Genomic DNA, 18,245 nt, shown 5'->3' with positions numbered 1-18,245 from the left:
GGCAACTAAATATCTACGAAGCACCACAACACCACTACATAGATACGGGATGTGCCACAGACAGTACACCCTGCAAGACAGTCAGCCAGTGTGTTTAATGTAGGCATCCATTGTGACATTGAAAATGGACATCTGTTGCCTGGATGTCCACCATCGCTATACAGGATGTCAATGGCCATGCCCATACACAGAGCCACAAGGTGTCACTGGCCATGCCCACATGCTTAGTATCACACGCCCGTTTGGAATGTACTGCATGTCCATCTACACAACGGCGTACTGGGCATGCTCACACACTTAACAGTTGCAAAGGGCCGTCTTGCATGCACACGGATTCTAAACACATAAGGACGCAGTTTGGAATGTACTGTGTGTCCAACTACACAACGGCGTACTGGGCATGCTCACACACTTAACAGTTGCAAAGGGCCGTCTTGCATGCACATGGATACTAAACACGGAAGGGCACAGTATGGTATTACTGTTCCCACGTACATGATGGCCACTCACATGTATTGACCAGTACACACTCAAGAGCCATCACGGATGTCTCAGGTGCAGATCACAGAGGTACACACCGCAGTCAGCAATGTAGCCCTCAGACACCACCATGTCGTTGGACCAGCAATACATCAACACAACACCGTGTGACGCATGACCAGTGGACTGTACATAGGTGTACAGCAACTGTGCAGACTACACATGTACCGACAGGGTTCCATCATGTGTTATGCATTGCAATGATACCACTGTACATAACCAGATCGGCTCTACACATAACAGGGGCCCTGGGTCTTAGCTGTGACAGATGACTGTCACTGTACACCAACAAACACACATGTTTGGATATGTCATACATGTAATTGCAGTGGATATGTGCATGGATCACACACACAACACATATGTACATAGCATAGCTTTTGCTGTCCTCCATGCAGACAAGTGGCTACAGCAATCATACGCACGCAAATGGGAGGTGGGTCCATGGCTGTTGAATGCCAACAGTATATGAGGTAGCAATGTTGACCGAGGACACATTCCCTCTGTACTAGTTACCCATGACACCCATCATATCATACAACAGTCCATGTGTTATGTATGTCAACACACATGTCCAACGATTGCAATGCATACAAACATGGCTACATGACAGGCATGTAGGACCAACACACATGTACAAACTGTAGTGTGCATGCAGCTGCCATGCATGTGCAGTAGCTGATGTAAGTAACTCATCTGTGCTGAACTACAACATGCAGTTGCAATGCAGCCCCATCATTGACACCTGTATATGGTGACATACTGACAGTACGGTAGGATGTACATCAGGTATGGATGGATGTGTGTATGTAAAGTGGTGATCCACCTGTGTAGATGGATGTTCGCCGGGTACAGCTCACAGGTGTGTCACACGCCATCATACCATTACATGTGCAAACAGTATGCTATGTTACTGTTACCTGACGGTGAAGACATAATACCTACACAGCGGTCAGGTGTAACCGACTGTACGTCACTCGACACCTGTTACACTTACATCCTCCCTTGTGCATATAGTAGCACAATTGCCGGACATAGTGTTGGTACACATAAAGCGGCCAATACTGCTGCATGTCTGTCAGACGTATCATCATATAGCAGGTGCATCATTCACAGTACTGCCATGTGTGTTTGCATGTGTGACCATATATGCCACATATGGTGGGGAATACATCCCAATTGTGACACACCTCTGTACACTGTTGTAGACATCTGTACATACTGCAGTGTGGAAAGCATGACATAGGCAGGTGTGGTGTGCGTATCACACACATCAGCTATCCGTATGTGTATGACAGTTGGTCTCCACAGTGTGTGTGTGTATGTGTGTGCGTGTGTGTGTGTGTGTGTGTGTGTGTGTGTGTGTGTGTGTGTGTGTGTATGTATGTATGGCTGTCTGGTGCATGGAGTGTGGGTGTATGCTACCATACGGAACACACAGGATCCCAACCCCTCATGGTGATGCAGTCAACTACCCTGTTGATGCCATCGGTCTCAGCCATACTGGCTACCCTGTACATGTCCCTTCTCTGTGTCGCGTCGTGTGGGTGCACAGTACTGTGAGGGTGATGACCACATAGGCCAGTGTCCTCATCTCAACACTATGGGGTGTGCATAATAGTGTTGTCGACCCCGTGTGTGTGGGCATGCTCCTGTACTGTGACAGGGCATTACTGCTACACAGTGAGGCCTCATACTATCAAGTGGCCTCTAACGTTATCATTGTCCAGACCGCTGTGTACAACCCCTGCACCATGTCAACATACCTGTGATGTGACCTGGTATGGATGTCACATCTCTAGCCACTGTAGCCTATTAAACTGCACACAGGCTGCTGGATCAGTATATGTGTGGACATCTGTGGTATGTTAGACTCTCCAGCTGTCCAGTTGAGGCTACGTATAGCATGCTGAGATTGCCATACGTGCCTGTGAGTACTCCACAGTTACACATGGGAGACTGCAAACACTGCTACCTGTAGACACATGCAAGTAGACCATAAGGAGGGAACCTGGGCATCATTACCAACATGCTGTTACTGTTGTTACCGAGACACATACTGTGAACATATAACAATGCATGCTACACCTGTATTACATGGTTGTGCACATATAACAATGCATGCTACACCTGTACTACATGGTATGTCTGGTGCGTGTCAACAGTACACAACCAATGTAATATACACGTCTCTCACCATTTTTACATAACTAACGTAATATACACTTCCCTTGCTAGTCGTACACAACTAATGTAATATACACATCTCACTATTCTGTTCACCCTGTGCATCAGACCATTTGAGCATGCCCCTGTACTTATGGTGTGGAGGACAGGGATGCTGCACAGGCTTCATCATATGCACAGGGTGATAATGTGTGCCAGGGGCATAGGCTGCACCAATGGATGACATCATGTGTGTGGGTAAGGGCTGGTGATATGATTGGACATGTCTGTTCAGTATGCATCTGGGTGTTGTGGTGCCCTACAGATGTGTTTGCTGTGTGCGTGTATGTGTGCACACAGTTCTGCCATTTGTGAGGCCTACACAGGGGTATTACTGACAGCTCCAGATTGTACAGACCAGGTTGTACAGCTCACTGTGTCCGGGCATGGCCACGCAACCTGTGCCTGCCAGGGGTTGCACAGGTACTACTAGGCAGAGGTACAGATTGGCTACTGTCCGATGACACATGTCCACTGGAACTGTGTCCCCACTGGGAATGTCCAGGGCCCCATCCACGTGGCCTGCTGTGTCCTTGTGTGGACAGCGCAGCACCAGCTGCACTGCTACTGGCACTAAGGGAGCAGGCGTGTGAGGTGGCTCGCTCACGTCGAGCTGCACTAGGTGGTGTAGCTGGCCAACATCCACGTGGCCGATGCCTCACTCCTACCAGATGTTCCAGCACAGAGAGCTCAAGCTCGCGGATTGCCATGCCACGGTCAAGGATTCCAACCATATCACCCAATCCCCTGTCTAGAAATTCAGCGATCTGCTGTTGAGCATTAGCCAAAGCCTGGATGTTGTCATTTAGGGTTCGGTTAGCAGCCCTCTGCAGCCTCTGCCCTTCTCTGTTCTGCTGTTCAGCACATGCCTGTGCCGCCATTACAGTCTGGAACATGCGTCTGGTGATACCAGCTGCTGCGCTCTGTCCTGCAGGTGCATGTCTGCCAGAGGTCCTGCTACGAGCAGCACTGGCCACATGCCTGTGTGGCACATCTGCAGACATTACACTGACACCATGGTGTGGAGACACACCATCTTTAGCCACCACACATTCCTGTTCCACGCTAACAGACACTGACTGTCCTTCCTCTATGGCCACTGGTGATGCGGTATGTGTTGGCAGCAGAACTGTGTGCGGGGAAGAGGGGGACATAGCTGGGATGGCAACCACTGGCACAGATTCAGCCCCTGACAACCCTGCCTGTACCTCATGCATATGTTCATCACTGCTAGTATCTGTGGGGACACTAACATTGGATGGACCGCAGGAGGGTAACGCACCTACATCACCTGTGAATGCAAAGAAAGACTCTAAATTACAATAGACACAGGCACACACACACACACACACACACACACAGACACACACCATGCATGTGATTTGACAGACGGCATGCAACATGCCTGTGATACAGCTGACGGCATGCAGCTCAGACATTAATAGTGTTAGTAAGCATACCCCCCTGGGTGCACAATACAGCAAGCAGGTGTCATATCAGTAGCCATGCAGTTCACACAATCATGGTAGTATGCATGCATCCCCGTGATACACCATGTGGACCAGAACAGGATAACAGTACACATGGCTGATGTGACCTTGACATGTAATCTGCTGACGTGTGCATTAACATGCATACATGTCTGACACAGTGGTGTCCTGACATGTACAGCGTCATAATGGCCATCACATTGCAGTGTTGTCTGTATGCCCTACAGATAAGAATGCATGTTTAGCAAATGTGCATGTGCATGGAAGGGTAGTGTGAGCCGTCTACATTGCTCTACAGTGTGAAGTACAGACACTGTGCCATTGCATGGCATCATGAGGCGTCTATATTGCTATACAGTGCATAATATGTACACATTGCATAGCCATAACTGCATGCATACCCATGACATAACTGTGGATTGTGACCCACGATGCTGAGATGTGTACATACCAAACCATGCTGTGTCATGTGACAGGTCACTGGAGGACCTACAGATGACACCCCTGCACAACAACTACAGAGTCTTAGCTGCCTGGCAACCATGTCCACACATAGCGGACTTGTCAATTCACCATGTCCAACATGACATTGCTGTACCACACACATGAGGTGCACAGCTAACGGTGATGTCCTACAGCAGCAAGGGAAATGTACAGTATCTGTGGCCTGATGTGGTGTCAATGTCTGTGGAAGCCGTAGAGGTGACTACTGTCATGCTATGACACAGGCGTGATGTTCAACATATCTTATATGGCAGATGTCAGTGACACCTCCACTGGCTGTACACAGGCTGTTAGGATGTCCAGTGGACCACATCAACTGTATAATAGGTCAACTAATGCTATAATTGGACCATGTGTGGATAATGTGAAACAGGGTGTATACACATCACATCTACTGTGTGGCTACATATCTCTGGCCATCCCCCATGGCCATGTGAGCACGTGTTGGACAAATGTGATAGCCGTCTATCACACATGTCTGTGTTGTCCCATATACCATACACCCATAGATGTCAGATATGTCACCATCCACAGGGCTATGCAGACAACAGGTTATATGTGGGGTATGGGTTATGGGATAGTGTGACATTATTGCAGCCAATACACTACGTGTCTAGGACATGTCAGATGGCACATCACAATGTGTACGCCCATTGCAGGGGCATATGTCACAATGGTGACTCCTGTGGGCTGCCCATATCACAGCTCACTGTGTGGTACTGTTTGCGTACCACACGTGTTGTTCCAATGTATAGTACATATGCCTCCATTGTAGAACACTTCCACTGTTGTATGCACAGCTGACCACACATGTAGCAATGACAAATACTCTGGTTTCATGTCGGTGTATCATTTTGTTTGTATATATCACACATGGATGGCCTGTGTGAATGATGGGTGATGCAACCTGTATATCGTGAATGGAACGATCAAGTGTACAAGTGTTAACTGGCCACATGGCGAATAGATCTATGCTTTTACATGCCTGATACTGATGACAGTCTCACCTGCAACGGACTCATGTCTGTGCGGCACGCCAGAGGTACCTGTATAGGGGTGACACAGCAGTATGAACATTATCCATGACTGTATGACAGCCACAGGGTGCACTGTGCATGTCAACACATTCGCCTGTACAATAGCATATAGTATGCACATGTGTGCATACACAGGGTAGCATACTGTAGTATGCAGCATGTGTCCACATACCATGCATATGTTGTTACATTACATAATGTACAGTGACACATGCATGTAAATGGCATATAGTAGCCATATGTGCAGTACTGACTTACCAGGAAACTCCAGGCTCATTGGTTGGGAGACACCCACCTCCACGATGGCAGATAGTGTTTGTGGATGCTGTTCTGAGGGTGTCCCCAGACTGACCAGTAACTACTCAGTGTGTGTGAGTGGGGGCTGGGTTGGTGGCCCACCACCTGTTCCACCTTGTTCCCTGGCGATTGCAGTGGCACACTGTTTTGCATGCCGTATCAGGTCCATGCGGTGTCTGCGCACCTGCTGGTAGGTGCGGTTATGGCCGCCTACATCATTCACCCTCCTGCGCAGATCCTGCCACAGGTCGTCCCGCTGCTGGGCATGCTGTGGCACATGGCTGAACAACACCTCGTAGTTCTCATGGAGGTACGGGATGAGGACATCATCCTCCTGGCGGCTGTAGGCTTGAAGGCATGTACGAGGCATTATCTGTAAGACATAATGATGGTGACAGGTCACAGTTTCAGAGATGTACAGAGATACAGCTGCACATACATTTCTATGACATCTAGTACATCTGCACAGTTATCTTTGCAAATCACCATGACACTAACACGACTGACGTGTTTGTGTCACACACATGCAACACCCGTTATGCATTGGATATCATCACAATATATATGTGTCACCTCATTACAGTGTTCATACTCCATGTGAATGCTGTCGTGAAGTGGGCATGTCTGTTTGCCTGCAATGGTGTTCTTACCTATCTGCACATGCCTGGATGTGTCCACGGTATTGCTGTTGACCTTGATGCTGTGTATATGTCACATATCAACACAGACACAGCCTTAATGGACTTGAGCAGTGACAATGCACACATACGCATGGAAACCTGTACATGCATGTGTTTTGCCATATACATCTACACAGCACTGTACAGCTGTTCAACATCCTGCCACAGATCACCTGTGTTGCACATGTGATAGACATGGGACAATGGCTAGTCGGACGTCATTCGCAGGTATGGTCATCAACCATAGCATGTACGGGCAAAGTTTCCTAGCTGTAACCGACAGCCATTATGCCACCGCGAGGTGCATCAATGCCACATTACTGATCCAGACAGTTGATATTACATCTACCATGCAGCCATCACACCATGTATGACTGGGATGACATGTGCAGCTTTGATGGACAGGGTTGCATGGTATAGCGGGAATATGTCACATGTACGGCACAGGGATCTGTCCAGCATGTGGCGATCCTAGTATTAGTACGGTGACTGTCCATGTCATATGTCTTTCAGATCAGGATATGGACATGTAGCATGTCCATCATCATGGTGCAGCAAATGTCTTTATGCAAGGTAGACAGCATGCTGCATAGTGGAGGTGAGGATTGCGAAGGCTGGTATCGCCCATCCAAGCATGGCCATTACCCCTTAAAGGTGATATGTGATCCAATATTGGTCACTCCAGTGCTGTATATGCCTGTTCAATGATCTCCGTGCTCATGGATGGCACCCTGTCATGACATGGGTACCTCGTATGACTACCTACGGGGCCTGGAGACGTCACCAAGTCAGGGAGGTGTACTGCACAGCACCATCCCTTACACAGTGTCCATAATGTTGACCACAGCCTAGGTGGTAGTTAATGGGTACAGGGATGTTCACCTAGCGGTGACAATGCTGATATCATCCATCAGACTGTGCACATATGTCACACACCTCACCCACACAGCCCATTCTGTATGTTGTTCACAACACTGACACAGCTATTGCTCATAGGTCATGGCCATTCACATCCTTACATACACAGATGCCTAACATTTGTCTGTGTGGTATGGGCTACAATGAGGGTGGAGTACAACACATTAACCCTGTTCTACTGTAGCTGGCACTGGTGTGATCTGCACATGTCACTCTGGCACCTTTTATAGTTGTGAGTCTGTCAAAAGGCCACTGGTAGAACACTCCTGTGACATACAAAGTTATTTGTAATCAAACATCTGTACTGTCTTGTACATCTGTACTGTTAACATCTACAGTGATAATGGTTCATGGACATGCACACCATACTCAGCAGGGTTATAGTGCGGTGCCACCCATTATGACTGTCGTCACAACTTCTAGGTTGATAATATCCAACACCCTATCTGTATTGTATGTTCATGCTAGGCACTTGTTCAGAACTTGTGAGCATGTCATGAGCTACTGATTTCTATAGCACCCATTCCACACCATTTCCCACAGGTACACTGGCTGTCCTAAAATTTCCAGCTTGCTTATGGTACAACAGCTGTTGTACACACGTAACTCACATATCCTGTGAGACATGGTTGTATATACAGGCATGTCCAACTGTCACGTACCAGTGCTATTGCTGGTCTATATGATGGATATGTCGTACATGTGGCAATAGAGCAATTGTCTCATGTACACATTAAATGCTCGCCTCCCAACATACGACACTACAGCCTGTGGGGGATGCACTTATGCAGCCCTGCTGGGGGTAATGCTGTCACCAACCCTGACTGCACCTGACAGTCATGCTGGGATGTGTAACATTCGCAACACCCCCCACACATCACATAGTCTCACATGATCTCCACCACAGGCCACGCATACAAGGACAACTCGTGCAGTACCTCTCCATACTCTGTGTAGGCACCAGAGGGAGCCCCCATCACGGAACACAACATCACCAACTTATAGCCCACAGACTCATGTGTGCCCATCACATACAGCCAATAGGGTGTTATAACATACACAACACACCAGTCATAAGTGACTCTGTAGGCGGTCACACTGCAGTTCCACACAGCAGGCTACACAAGGCGATAGTCACTTACATCTTGCTGTCGGGTAACTTGTTCTGCAACATAACCTATGCACCCATGCCACACCTCACCAGGTATGATGCGACTGTCATTCTCCATGTTAGTGTGACTGCCCTGAGATGCCACTTCACAGACTACGTGTGCAGGGACATGCAATAGCTCACCAGTCTTGTAGCCCTGAAGGTGTGGGCCAAGCCCTGGGGAGCATTATGCATTCATCTGGACCCGATACCACTGTACAATGACTGACTGTGTCACTTCAACAGTTGCGTATGCTTCTGCTGTCATTCCACAGGCATCTGGTATCTGTCCGCTTTGACTGACCTGGTCAAACACAATGCTTTGGCACAGATGACCTGCACCTGTCAGCCCTGGGAGTACAGATCACATGCAAGGCTCTTGCTGCTTCTATACTGCCTGTCATGCATAGTTTCCAATAACAGTCACCGGCGGAACGGGAACTGGCAAGACATGGGATCATGTGACACAATTCTTGCATCTTCCTCTGTGACGCACGCAGGCAAGGCACACCTTATAATGCACCACTCCAATATCTCTGCAGTGACTGGGACCTTCCTCTAGGCTCTGCAGAGCACACCTGCAATGACAGGTTATAGACAGACCATACCTTTCAGGCTCATACCTGGACCGGCACACCCACAGCTGAGGTGTTCCCATATCCCACTATGTTGTACACACATCCTGGCTAGTTACTTAGCACAATGCATCAGAGGTGCTCCACGTGCAACTAACTGTGTCCGGAACCGCTATACACATTGTAACCAGCTACAGATTCAACAACACACCCCACGGTTACCAGACCTCATTTGTTGGTGTACTGGACAGTAGGGCTCAGACAGCTACTACTGATGTGTGACTGACACTACCCCACACTTAACTGGGATAGCCACTCATGTACCGACACATCCGTGAGTCATATCCTCCACTCGGCTGGATCAACCCATACACACCACCTCCAAGACCAACATTATCCTTGACATGAACACTACCAACATGTAACTGTTGTTCCACACATGGGGTTATCCCCTCATTGGTGGATTCCGAACATATGCTAATCACCCTTGTTAGCCACATCCCGGCACCACACCCTTCACGGCATACACAATACATGATTACTACAACACCTACTACAGATATCTTATGACAGCGGTTGTTGACGTCATGACACCCGTGCAGATGGACAATGCACATACAAACGCTGAAACATACCCCAGTGCACTGCATTAGCACATACATGACTGCATGGATCATGCTATTCCACACAGAGCCATGATGGTACACACCAGATAACAGACGCCACTCTGGTGGTCAAGTTCCATGGACATAATGTACAACAACAGGTGGAGGCTGTTGCACAGTGGTGTACATTCCCATGGGTGGAGTAGCTCACTGGTCAGCCTCGGTAGGGCCACGGGATCCTCATCACATACTCCAAGACTAGCTACGTAAAAATTACTGGGACACATTCCGGGGTGTACCACAAAGCATTATGGTGGTATGTCAGTAGTCAATGGCAATACCCACATCTGCTCTCACATACAACAGTCACTCAGGAACATTACAGACCCAGGTGATGTAGGCAACATGCTGGCGGATGGATTCAATGCTAACATTACACCCTCACACTCACTACAGGGCCACAATCCATGCAGGAACATTGTGGTGTCCCTGCGGTCACACCAACACAGTACTAACCTGCACTCTATATGTCCTGGGACACTGGCCCCATGTCACCTTCCAAAGTCCCAGACTGTGATGTCCACAAACCTCTGAACGACATGTCTCCCCACTAGGCCACCATATTCAGTAATAGCCTTGTATCAGACATTGTGGCCCCTGAATGGCACACAGCAACAGTTATCACACTCTACACAGGTAGCGCCACAATGCACGTGTGGGACTATAGTCCTACACACCAGACTGGACTGTTCTGCATGGTTATGGGGCACATCATCATGGACGTCATTCACAGAGACATTGTTGGGCTCTGGTCCTGTGATGCCACCTGGGTTGGACTTGTTAGGGCCAGAGCACAGCCCCTACACCTGGTGGACTCCTTTCATACAGTTACCAGGGTAGTTGATGGTACGGGGGTCCACACATCCTACATTGTCCTCTCATTGCCTTACAGCCGTTCTCCATTCTGGTATTGACAACATACACATCCACCTGCACATCGTACCCTGTGGCTCAGGATGTTATGCAATGTGGCTCATGGACAGGACACACACAATGAGGGCAGCATACCATAGTACCTACTTCAATTCAGTTACACTTGGCATACCACAGTCCTCAGTCATAGGGCCCCTCATGTTCAGTATATGCTTCCCTGAGGTACAGGCTAGTACAGAGGGACTTTCCCTGCCTAGCTTTACAAATCCTTGCATACAAAGCGCCATGATTGATCCACCAGCTGATACTGACTCTATCCATACGGGTGTCACTGTGACAGATACCCGATATGAATATCATGGCCTCAAGTTGCATGAACATCAATTTGCATTACACCATTCATCCACTGACTATCACATAGGTGGTAGTCCCCTACATACATGTCACATTGTACATGTTCATAGTACACACATATGTCGCACCCACTCCTGTGGTTACCATATTGCCACTGTGGCGTGGATATCCTTCTACGTGGCCACACTTATCTGTACTGGGTGTGTAGCTGGTACATAGGCACCCAAGACTTCTACACACATTCAAGGGTACACCACCCCGTTTAGGGTGTACCTTACACAACAGCTACAGCTTTACATACCACATTAACACGCCTTAACATTTATTGAGCTCTGACAGTTGAAGTATGCGGCTGAACTATGGACACCACGTCTGTACACATTTGCATACTACATACTCAGGGGTGACCTCTGCTGAACAGACAGGGCCCATGTCCACAACAATAATAATGGATATGCTCCACATACGTGACATAAGCAAAAGCCACTGTCCCATGGATATGTGCACACACGCAACGATGAGTGGGATGTGCTTCAGGGTTACATTCCCAAACCAGACACTCACCATGCTTTGGAACATGAGTCCTATGTACATCACATAGGGAAACTCAGTAGCACTGTTCATGTGATACCTCCCTTGGTGGTTGGGAGACACATGTATGCCAGGTATCACTGCAGTGGCTGTACTGTGCAGAGGTGCAGGTAACACATGGCTCTGCTGTTCACAGGACACTACCCTAGAGAGGTGCCACTGGTGTGAACACTGTAGTTGTGCTTACACATACACTTGCCAGACTGCATAGTACCCCACTATGAACCTGTAAAGCTATTACATGTCCTTTGTGCATGGTTACTTGGTAGCCCTTCCATTTAGATTAGCTATCATGCTATTACAATGTCCCGTGCTACAAGCCATATGTATCCTGTTATTGTACATGCCAATAGACGATACCTTTGGTATGCATGATATGCCTGTTATGCTGTGTAGAATATCTGACATATCTACCTACAATACTATACATTACACATATTTTACACAGTATCCCATAAAGCAAAGCATACTTGCACAGCGGGACCACCTTACACATGTCATTGTCGTTATATGCCCATACACATGCCTACTGTGACAGTATATCAACATATACTATCCCCTGCTATAGCACGTACTTGTTGGACATACCCTACCACTGACGGCGGGTTGTATGGAATTGTTCTGTTTAAAGCACTCATGTAGCATCCCCTGTGGTGTCTGTGATGTGTACCTTGTGGCCCACTGCTGGACGCACAGTTTCTACAAGCGTTAGTATGCTCAGCACGACATCACTACATAAATACCTTTTCCCACTTTATGCATTGCGGACACTTTTAATGAATGCAAACCAGGCTATACATACAGTACATAATTAATACAAAACATGCTATACATAAACTTACATACCGAGTGTTCTACATACCTTATCGTTCCGGACTTTCATCTCTATCTCTCTCACACTGCTTCTCTCTCTCACACTGCTTAAACAGTTATATGGTATGAGCATACGGTTTGAATGTCTGGCAAGTCATCCTTATATACGTCGATACCTGTAACATGTGGTTTCTTGCCGCCAATTGGTGTTCCCGAGCGACTAATTACTTGCACATCAGCTGTGCAGCTACTCCATTCACTAATTACGTGGCAACAGTGAGGTATAACTGAATTCTCCACTTAGGCGTTGCCCATTTGCCCTACCTTCGGGAGACAGCCTGTATTGTGTTTTGTTGTGTGTAATTGCAACTGCTATGTGTAGAGACAAGTATACTTTGGATTCATGTCCCCCGTGGATTGTGTGTGACAGCTAGAGTATGTGGTTCAACATGTGGGTGTACCTGTCATCCCAACCGTCTGATAACGGACTATTGCAAACAAAACTTGTAACATCCCCGTTTGTTCCATTATACAATGGCTACAATTATGCATGGCGCCTTTAATTGCGTCTCTCACAAGGTATGCTGACGGTTCTGCAGATGTAATTGACTGACTGGATGTTTGTGCTGTTATTACAGTCTGTATTGCTATAGTTTCTAGTGTGGAGGATGTCGGTGGGTGTACGTAGCATATACAGGTGTGTGGGGCTTGCATTTCTACATATTCCATATATATGTGTGGGCTCTGTCCCTAATTAAAGAGCTATCAGTTAGTAGACTTATGTTACGGGATTTTACACTGGGCCATTGTTAATTGGCTTCTATATAGTATGCAGGTGAGGTTGATACTTCCATACCTCCGGAATTGCAGCGATATGTAAAGGGATATGTCTAAATGACAGCTATCCTGTGTATTTCTGTCCCAGATATTTGCAGTCATTGCGGTTGTGTTGGTAAAAGAACCTCTATGCCATGGGTTGCCACCTTTTCATATGGCCATTGTTGGACACTTGCGGGACACACAGCAGTGTTTACAGGCCAACACATAGCCACGGTCAGTACACAGGATAGCACATACTTTTATCCTCAATACATACCTACTATTGTGGGACTTTGGCTACTTATCATATTGCATGTAACATTTACGTTTCTTACATACAGGCATAACTATTTAATGCAACTATTACATGATATATGGGACATATTAATGTCCTACAATCTCGGACATTTGCCCTTTATTATGTTTTATGTCAGGACACACCTGCCCAGGGAGGGGCTGTCCCTCCTAATATGGGATAGGTGGTAACCGTATGCCTACGGCTAGCTATACCCACACCTACCGTAATGATCTACCTCCGAGTTGGCACTAACAGACCCACAATGCGGACACACACACACACACATTACAGTCACACAGAGACGCACACGGCACCCTCAACACACACAAACACAGACTACGGCACTCTCAAACACAGTACCTACGTGGACCGCAACAACGGCAGCAGTAACTACATGTCCCTTCATATAGTCATACTATTACTCACGGTTGTACTGTTCCGATACTGTGTTCTTTCGGTCTTTCAGCCTCGTGGTTACACGTGTCGGTATGTTACACATTCCATAGTTGACAGTATCCTATTTACTTGTACCTCCAAGGTGTTATGAATGTCATTGACCTATCTATATATATTTGCAGATATCGTTGAATCCGTATATATCAACATATATCACTCTATCGCCCTTTCTATCTGTATTATATATATGTGTGTATATATATATATATATATATATATATATATATATATATATATATATATATATATATCTGACAGGGAAAGTGACAGGCAAGCTACACCTTTTAGTATATACTGTTTCCTGGACTCCGCACGTTTGTGTCTGTACCTGTCACATTACACACCTGCCATAGGTTAGGGTTACCAGCTGTCCCACTTTGAGAGGGACAGTCCCTCTTTGGGCAGTTGTGTCCTGCAAAATATTTGTAAACATGGCAAATGTGCTGAGATTGTAGGACATACTTATTTCCTACAGTTTATGTAATAGTTGCATAAAACAGTTATTCTGTATCTGAACCACCTATATGTTATAGAAACAGAATAAGTAAGTAAACATTACAAGAATAAGCATTTATCTAGGCAAAACAGTGAAGTTCTGATTTTCGTACTGGCCGGGTGTATGTGTTGGCCTGCAGACATCTGACATATGTCCCACATTGGTCATTTGCAGAGGTGGCAACCCTACCATAGGTACATCTTGGCTAGCAATAGTGTTAGGTGATTCTATACATGAATGCGTGTTCTACTCCTGGCAGTGGTCGTTTTACCCTTCAGAGCAGGCGCTATTAGTACAGGGGTGAATAATGCTGGTTTCACCTGTTCTGGACATCATTGACCATGATCTGCGGGATATTCGGAGAAGCTTATCCCTGTTTCGCGCATATCCATATAGTCATATTTAAACATCGCTTACCAGCAGTTGGCAACGCATATTCCTGCTAACGTGTGCTAAACATGATCTGATGACCTGCATCCGACATGCATTACTCGTTCGTTCGGGATTACATTACATCCCTTGCAGGATGTGGGACCAGGAACATGCACAACGGTCACTGTATTTAACACATGGATATCTGGGATATGTATACGTGTTATGTCGTTTTGTACGTGGAGTATACTATGGCTGTTACTCCATACTGCACTCACATGGGTAACTCAGTCAGTTTACATATTGATGAGTCCTGTTAATGATGTGTCCATGTGATGTTTACTAGATGTGCTCTGGCATTGGGTATGTATATCACAGTGAGTCACACACGATACTGTGCTACACCTTCAAACGACCGTAGGTGGGGCATGCTGGGGTGACGAATACCTGTCATGGGTACAACCCAAGCCTTGACACAACATCCATGATTTTATTATGTGGAGCCCCTCATTAACACAGCAGGGACTCCATGATGAGTGTGTTCAGAACAGTGCTTACACACATGTCCTCCCGCAATTGTCTCTGCTCCATTAAGCGACAGTTGGTTACTCGATGTTGTGGTGACAGCGGACACTGTTTGCCCCGTTTGGTGTATGGCCTCTGACAATCGGCCGTGTACCTACCGATGTACCTGGGATCCTATACACACAGCACCACCATATGCTGATAGGCGCATGTACTGTTCAGGTGTTGACATTCCGTGTTCCAATAGCTGTTGTGTGTACAATGTTTGAGGGCTGCCTATGTAGGATTCACACAGTGGGCCACCTATACATTACAATTTACAGGTGGTCATGTTTGTGTGCCATCCATTTTACTGTGTGTGCATGTGGAGAGGTGTGTCAGTCCGTAGGGGCCTACACTGTCAGAGCATGTGCTATACGTTCCCTCTTTGCCAAGGCATAGGCATACTGGGCACGCCTCCGTCTACCTACTGGGGCTGGCACAGTGTGTTTGTGGTCTGAATCCCTCTGTGCCTGTGATGGCCTTGGCAATTGCGGTGGGCTATGAGGGCCTTCACCATTTTGTCCCTGCTGCAGCTGTTTCCGCAAGATCATATTATGTAGCATGGCACATACTATGACAATGTGGGCACACGTGCCTGGAGAGTACTGCAAGGCTCCACCAGATGTGTCCAAGCACCGGAACTGTGATTTCAGCATCCCGAACACACGCTCTATGATGATTCTGGTTTGTGGCGTTCTTGCAAGGGTGTGTGTGCATTTCTGATGGGAGTCATTATCCATGGCTCCAGTGGATAGCCAGCATCCCCCACAAGGTGGCCATGTGGGATGTCCCCCCTGACAAATACCTGATACGGCTGTGAGGCATGCCAGATATGGGAGTCATGGTAGTTTCCAGGGCTGCCAGCAAACATATCCATGATAATGCCCTGGGCATTGCACACGACCTGGCAGTTGATGGAGTGGAATCCCTTGCAGTTTATGTAGCACATACCCTGCTCACCGGGAGGTGACTTGATTTGTATGTACGTGCAGTCTATCGCACCCAGTACCTCCGGGTAGTGTGCCACATGGTGGAAGTGACGCATATTGCTGGCCAACTCCTCCTGAGTTCGGGGGAAGTATATATGCTCATTGGCATGTGGTAACATGGCATCCAGGAACTGGTGTAGTACCCTGGATGCCGATGCCTGTGAGATCCCCATTATATCTCCAGTTGGCCTTTGAAAGGTACCAGTGGCTAGTATTCGCAAGCTTACACATACCTTCGTGTCCACTAGGATGGGTTCCCCTCTGTTGTTTCTGGTTCTCAGGCGTGGCCGGCACAGCTCCACTATTTGTTGTAAGATGTCCCTGTCCACCCTGTAACGCTCTACTATCTCCAGATCATATAGCCCCTGGTAGGTTACCCTTGGTCTGAACACTCTTCTCCTCCTCCGGGGCCTGGGGTGGTTGTCGGCATCCTCCTCCACAACACCGTCAGTCTCTAACACATGCTGATGAATCACAGCTATGGCAGCTCCCAACATGTACATTTTAAAAGTTCCCTGTGTGTTTACACCTATGGTGCAGTGTTTGGGAATACACAGGTGTGTGTAGGGTGCTTTCACACTTTATACTATTGTGCTGTGAACACCGATGATGTCATAGGGTGTGTATGTACGATCGTAGCTACAGGGTATCTTATGTGTTTTACTACCGGAACTACTATTGTGGTGCCTTTGGTATTGAATTACATTTGGCTGCCGTGGATTACCTCTTGACCTTCCCTTTACATTTCTGCACATTTCACCTACCATTTTCTGGCATGCATCCAGCAGCCTGCTTTCATTTGAACTTTCCTAGACCAGGCTTATCTTGCGTACTGTGTGCTATTGCCGGTCTACTGTCGGTTTGCTTTGCTCTGCTATGACAGATCTCCTATCTTTGCAATCCAATGCCTCCCCTCCTTTCTTTGCATCCCAATGCCTCCCCTATCCTGTTTTGCAGGTTTCTGCAAGCAGACTTGTCAGCTGCTGTGAGGTGATTGGTGTTAATTGCTCATTAGTACTCCAATTACCCTACTTCGGCATTTCCTTCTTTTCTTCCCCTGACCTTCCTGTTTGTGCTATTGTTCGCGGCGCGTGCATCCACTTACCAGATTTCGGGCACGTTTTCATCCCCGTACACATGCGCTTTCGGGCACCATGTGTGCTCTCAGCTAAACAAGTCTGTACCTTCCTCCCCACCCCTGTCCTGCAGCTTTGCTTAACAACGGCCAGGCCAGATTTGCATTGCTCCAATGTGCTTACTGCTATGGTGGCACACCCCTCTGTTGATGTCATGTATCTCCTCTGAGCCACTCCTCGGTGTTATAGAGCTGCGCCGTATGGTACAACCTTCATCCGGCGGGACGTTTGCGATTCAGTATTACCTGCCTCATTTGCATGGCACTGACTACTAATTCATAGTTACCGCGCCGAACACTGTCGCAGGCCCTTAGCAACCCTTGCACCTTGGTTGTGGTGTTCCATGCCTACCATTGCGTATTATGGTGTAAGCCGGATATGAATTACATTGCGATTTTA

General features: G+C 47.4%; 1 protein-coding gene across 2 annotated transcripts in view; it reads right to left on the bottom strand.

The window, feature by feature from the left end:
- MAP3K20 (mitogen-activated protein kinase kinase kinase 20) overlaps positions 1-18,245 on the bottom strand; it is a 1,351,048-nt gene that overhangs the window by 703,019 nt on the left and 629,784 nt on the right. The gene's annotated exons all lie outside the window — the stretch shown is intronic.

This window comes from Protopterus annectens, chromosome 6.part1 (assembly GCF_019279795.1).
Source record: "Protopterus annectens isolate FY-2018-M chromosome 6.part1, PAN1.0, whole genome shotgun sequence".
NCBI lineage: Eukaryota > Metazoa > Chordata > Ceratodontiformes > Protopteridae > Protopterus > Protopterus annectens.
This window is presented reverse-complemented; position numbering and strand designations above follow the sequence as displayed.